The sequence below is a fragment of the Pinus tabuliformis genome, chromosome 7, assembly GCF_031772625.1.
Source record: "Pinus tabuliformis cultivar Carrire ecotype Pingquan chromosome 7, CPIR1, whole genome shotgun sequence".
Taxonomy (NCBI): Eukaryota; Viridiplantae; Streptophyta; class Pinopsida; order Pinales; family Pinaceae; genus Pinus; species Pinus tabuliformis.
Window position 1 is genome coordinate 1556274132 of NC_142293.1, and position 6000 is coordinate 1556280131.

Here is a 6000-nt window from a genome sequence, read left to right on the forward strand (position 1 = left end):
CCTGAGGAATTTTAGCGGGTTATCCAAAATGCGATTTAAACTTAATCGTCACATGTACTAATAGAACCATTGGGAGCTTATTCGACATATTTATTTATAGTACCACTTCCTAGATATAAAATTCAGACAACTTATTCTGCTTCTCTAGTGAAGCTTTGTGTTTATGTTTTTCATGCGCTATAGGCTATCGCAACCCAGTGGATTGGATAATTTTGTATTGTTTTGAACGTATGGAGTAGAATGCTTATATTCAAAGAGGAATGAGAAGGAAATTTTGATGTGGTGTCAACTTTGTATATTTTAGAGGATACATGAATTGATATATATGTGATGTCTGTAATTGCAAGATATATTTATTGTACTGGCTAATGTTTGACACATTCTCCAAATGGGTAGTACTACCTATATTGAATTGTAACCTTAATGCAAATTAGGACTTCCATTTTTCTGGGAAACTAACTATTTAGTTTCACTTTGTTAAACGTGGATTATACTTGAACTTCTTGTGTATTATCCATGTTTTTTATCAAATGAGTGGATCTACCCTGAAAGAGTGCTTGAATTCTTCATTGTATTTGTTTTAGGCATGTTGATCAGCTGGTTCATTTTTTTTTATTGTCACCCTATCCACAATAATAAGGTCCCATGAAGAAGATTGTTTAGTATGTTTGATTGAAATTTGTGGAGATTCTCTTTTATGTAAATTCCAAATGGTTAGTTAAATTTGTTATCAATTTAAACCATCCAATAAAAATTAGTTCATACTAACATGACTTGACTAATATGAAGATATTGAATCAAAACTAGGTTTTTGTGATATGACTTAATTGATATGAATCCAATTCAATGATGGGTGACTTGTTGTGTTGATGAAATCTAGTAGGGATGTGAAATTTAATGGGCCATTGTTGAATCACTGAATAAAACATTATTTCATCAACTTTCTAACTAATGCGCAATGATGTAATAATCTGCTTCTTCAATGGGTGGTAGCTTCAAAAATCTTGCTTTGAGTTTTCAATTTGGTTCCTTTGTTGGGGTTTTTCTCTTCAATTTAAGAAGACTATAGTGGAAATTTTTAGGGAGCCTATGGGTTTTATGCCATTCCCTTACATGCACAAGAACATATGTTTTAGTTATGCTTTATGTGTTCTACATGTGATTTTGGTTCTGAGGTATGCTACCCATGATATTGTAATGAAATTAGTTCATGTCATTGACTGACAAAGATCATTGTAACATTCAACAAAGTTTTAGGGATAGATGACTAGAATTGGACACGACAAATCTTTATATGTATCTAAATTGGGTCATAGTAAAGAATTAATTATATGTTATTATGTAGTTGCTAACTTCCTCTTTTTGGTTCATCTTTATTCCTAATGGATGCAACAGGTACATCCCAAAAATGTGCTAAATACCTGTAAGCTACTCGTAGGACAACAATGGATTTGTTTTTTAACTTTACAAAGTGTTCAAACTATATTTGATCGTAAATAATGATTGATACTAAGATGGAGTATGGAATCAAATATTTGCATGTATCATGTGAATGTTAAGCTACTATCTATTTTGGTACTGGTATAAGACATTAGGATTTTGTTTTGTATCGGATGGGCATTTGTACATATCATGTGAATGATTGTAACAGATTATCAACATTAAGACAAAGTAATAATCATGATTGAATTATTTTTTCCCTGTTGGGCAAAGGCATTTGTACTATTTAGTGAGATACATGCTAATCTTGATAGCTTATTCTATAGCATCACATATATACAAATGTTGGGATTTATTTACCGAATAATATTTTGAATAGGAATTTTGATGTACGTAGCAGACAGGAACATTGAAAAGTCTAAGTATGGTCATGGGTGGCCTGTGATCGGAAAGTGAGGTAGCAAAACATTCATATGGAAAAGCATAAGTACAATAGTATGGATCAACACAGACATCATATAGTGTAACATACAGTTTCAACGCAAAGGCAATAAGTGCACAATAGTCCAATAACTAGATAACTATTTTATGAAAAGGATTGTTCATCACATAGAAGACATGTGTGCTCTATTTTTTCCATTTGTTTTCATCGTAGCTCTTCAATTTTGCATTGTGCATTAGTCTACATTCATCTCTACACCTAGTTTTTCTTGACCTAGGAAAAAAATTGTCGAGGGTTACCTTGGAAATATTGTCTAGAATGCAGTCATTACTATGCCTTTCTATTTTAGTGATGCTTAGTGCTAAGCAACGAAATATGTTGGTAAAATTACAAGATTGGATGTAAAAATAATTAGCAATAAGTCTACTCTAACAACCCTTTCTTATGGCATGAATGAGAAGGAGGGCCTAGTTGTTGTGTTTAATGTTAGTGGGGGTACTTTCGATGTAACAATGCTTGAAATATTCAATGGTGTATTCGAGACATGTTCCTTCCCTTGAGATGTTAGGTTATTTTACATTGATTATTTATTTCTTCTCCTTCTCTGCTTTTTCACACAAATTATTATAACCTTGTTAGCTTTTTTTTGCAGGTCAAGGCCACAAATGGTGATACTTTTTGGCGGGTGAGGATTTTGATAATTCTCTCCTTGAGTATTTAGTTGTTGAGTTCAAAAAGACAAAAAATGACTTATCCTAGGATAAGCTAGCCTTATAAAGGCTTCAAGAGGCTGCAGAGAAACCGAAGGTGGAGTTGTCATATTCTTCTTAGATAGATTTATCTACCATTTATCATGGAAGATGCATCTAGTATAAAGAATTTGAATGTTACATTAACTCATTTGAAGTTTGAAATCTTAGCAAATCACTTAATCGAGAGAACAAGAATCCCTTCCAAGAGTTGTAAAAAAAAAGCAGGGATTACGACATTGGAATTGGATGAAGTTATTCTTATGGGAGGAATGTACTGGGTGCCAAGGGTTCAAGAGATTGTTTTTCAGATTTTTGGAAATACGCCAAGTAAATGTGTTAATCCAAATGAGGCTATAACAATGGGTGCTTCCATCCAAAGTGGAATTTTGCAGGCTAATGTAAGGGAACTTCTTATACTGGATGTGACTCCACTTTCTCTTAGATTAGAAACACGGTGGGGTTTTCACAAGGTTAATAAGTAGAAATATAACAATCCCAATGAATAAGAGTCATATATTCTCAACTGATGCAGATGGTCAAACTCAGTAGATAGACCATGATGTTACAAGAATTAAACTAATTCAAGGAGGAGAGTCTTCATCCTTGGGAGGAGGCCCGAAACCTTCAGTTGTGGGCTTAGTATCAGCGATCCATAATTGTCATGTGTGGGTTCATCATGACAGATAGAGGAATAGTAGGAAATTTGTCACACTGAGAGACCACTTTAGGGTTCTTGTTGCGTGTCAATTCCTTTGCTTCTCTTGACACTCTCTTACAACTTGACTTCCTTATGTTAATGTTGTTGCTTGAAGGTTGAGAGTGTGTAGTGTGCTAGAGAATATCCTTGAGGTGGCACTTTTTTTATTGTGCATTATCTAGTAGTCCATTAACTCATGTAAGTGGATTATTTCCATCCCCCCCTCCACATTTTTGCTTGGATATGCAGACTCAAATCTGCACAAATGAGAGACCCTTCTTGTTAAGTACATCAACAATATGCTAAAAATCATTTAATACACATATGTTTGTTGTGTTCCAAAGATATAAGATACTAATTCTAATCTAGTGTTGTGTTGTGTGAAAATATATGGCCCAGGGGAGAGAATCTCCCAATACGGAAATATTTGAGGGAATATTAGATGAGAGCACGGAGGGGATAACCTTAAAATGAGCATATTTTCAAAACTAAAACAAGTGCTTCAAGGTTTCATTCTTGCAACATAGTGGGCATTTAAGGTGTATAATTAGTAGGTGTTCAAGTTCATGTTATTCTTCTCGAATTGATTCCTTACGGTGTTTCATTTGCAACATCAAGTGTAATTGTTAGTAATAATATATTTGATTTTAACGTCACGTCTAGAGACCAAATTGGTGTATGAGAGTCCCTTGTTTGTGGGACGAGGGATGCACCTCCCTTAACTGCTAAAGTCTTCGAAGGCATACATACTCTACCCCCCTCTGGTTGTGACCTCTTACTAGGAAACACATGCTCTTAACCATTAGGCCACTCAAGTTGTATAATAATAAAGTTATAATTTAATTAGTTTTATGATGTTTTAATTTTAGCAATGTCAAATGTGTCATGTAATAAGTTTTTTGTTACCTATTATAGATTAATGTCTATGGGAATTTACCAACCACTTAATTTATATGGTTGTGTTAGGTGGAAGGATTTAACCTCCAAGGAATACTCTAGAATATTGATAACAAGATACACAAATCAAATCTTGAGATTTATCTCCAAAATAATTATGTGTTATTTTTTTTCCTTTTAATTAAATTTGATTAATTAAAAAATGACATATAAACAAGTGAGTTATGGGTTTTTTTGGGCATCTAGTATTAATAAGCCATGGTATTAGCCCATGACATTGTAACAAATCCTATTTAAAATTTAAGAATCTCCATTGCAAACATCAACAACGGAGGAGGTAACTCTAGATATTGCTCTCGAGCAAAAATCATCTTCCACTAGTCTCTATTCTTTTTGTTGTATTTTTTTCTATCTTGTTATTTTCTATTGATGAAATGTGTTTGGATTATAGACTATAAATTGTTATAGTATTATTTTCTACCTTGAGTTTTATATCTCCTAAATAATTTATTAATAATAATCTAATTTTAATTTTAAATTAAAAGAAAAAGATTTGATTTTTCATATGGTAAGCCCCTTGTTACTATGCATAGTTTTATATAAAGTTTAAAATACAAAATACAAAATTAATAATAATGTAGTAGTATTAATTGATTTTTTTAAAATAAAAATACTATAAATTTATTTTGTTTCCCCAATTTAAATTATCTTAATAATTTTCTTCAATATTTTAATATTTAATTTCCATTTTTTGTATTTAAATTTCTCACCTACCACTCAGGTTAAGGAAAAATAATTTTTAATATTTTAATTTTCTATTTTTCATTCCCTTAAAACTAAAAAATAATATTTAGTTTTTCTAGTAATTAATATATATATATATATATATATATATATATAGATAATTAATGATTTTTTTTTTTAATAAGGAATTTAGGACTTTTAGGAGAATATTGAGTATGACAAAAAAGACAAAAGCTACGAAGAGAATAATAAAATTTATCCCAACTACCCAAAATATATCCAATTCTAATGTTGAATGGAGTATGACAACAAAGATAAAATCTAGGAAGAGAATAATAACATTTATCCAAAATACATCTAATTCCAATGTTGAATGGAAAAACGATCTACCCATAGCATCATAACATCCCACTAGTAGGGAGATCGTTTTTTCCATCCAACATTGGGGCTAGCCTTGCCTAGGCTTAGACTAAAATAAAGCCCTTCCTTCAACGAGCGTAAATAATAAAATTTCAATTATTATGTTAATAAATGTGGTTTATTTCAAAATAGGTTTCTAGAATTTTTGTTTTAAAAAAAACAGTTAAATGATAGCTCTTCAGTTAAATTATCATGTAATTTGTTCAATTGATGTCGCCGAGTTATATGAATGAATGAATGAATGCGGAGTGCTTCGGAAACATACGGTAAAGAATCAAGTAGTTTTTTCGTGTAATTTGTTTAATTGATGTTATTGAGTTATATGAATGAAAAGAATTAGAGTTTGGTGGAAAAAATTGTGGCCAAATTTTGATTTGTATTATTTAAATTAGTTTTTTATTGTATATATGGATTCACCATCTTGAAGCACTTTGCTAGATTTTAGAGAAATTAGACTAGAAAAATCTACAGAAAATAATACTAAAAAAAACTCGAAAAAAATCATTTATACATAAACTAAATTGTTTATTTCTAAAAAAAAATTTGTAGATAATTTTTTTACATAATTTTCTGGATGTTTGCAATCTTCTCCACTGTAATTTTTTCAG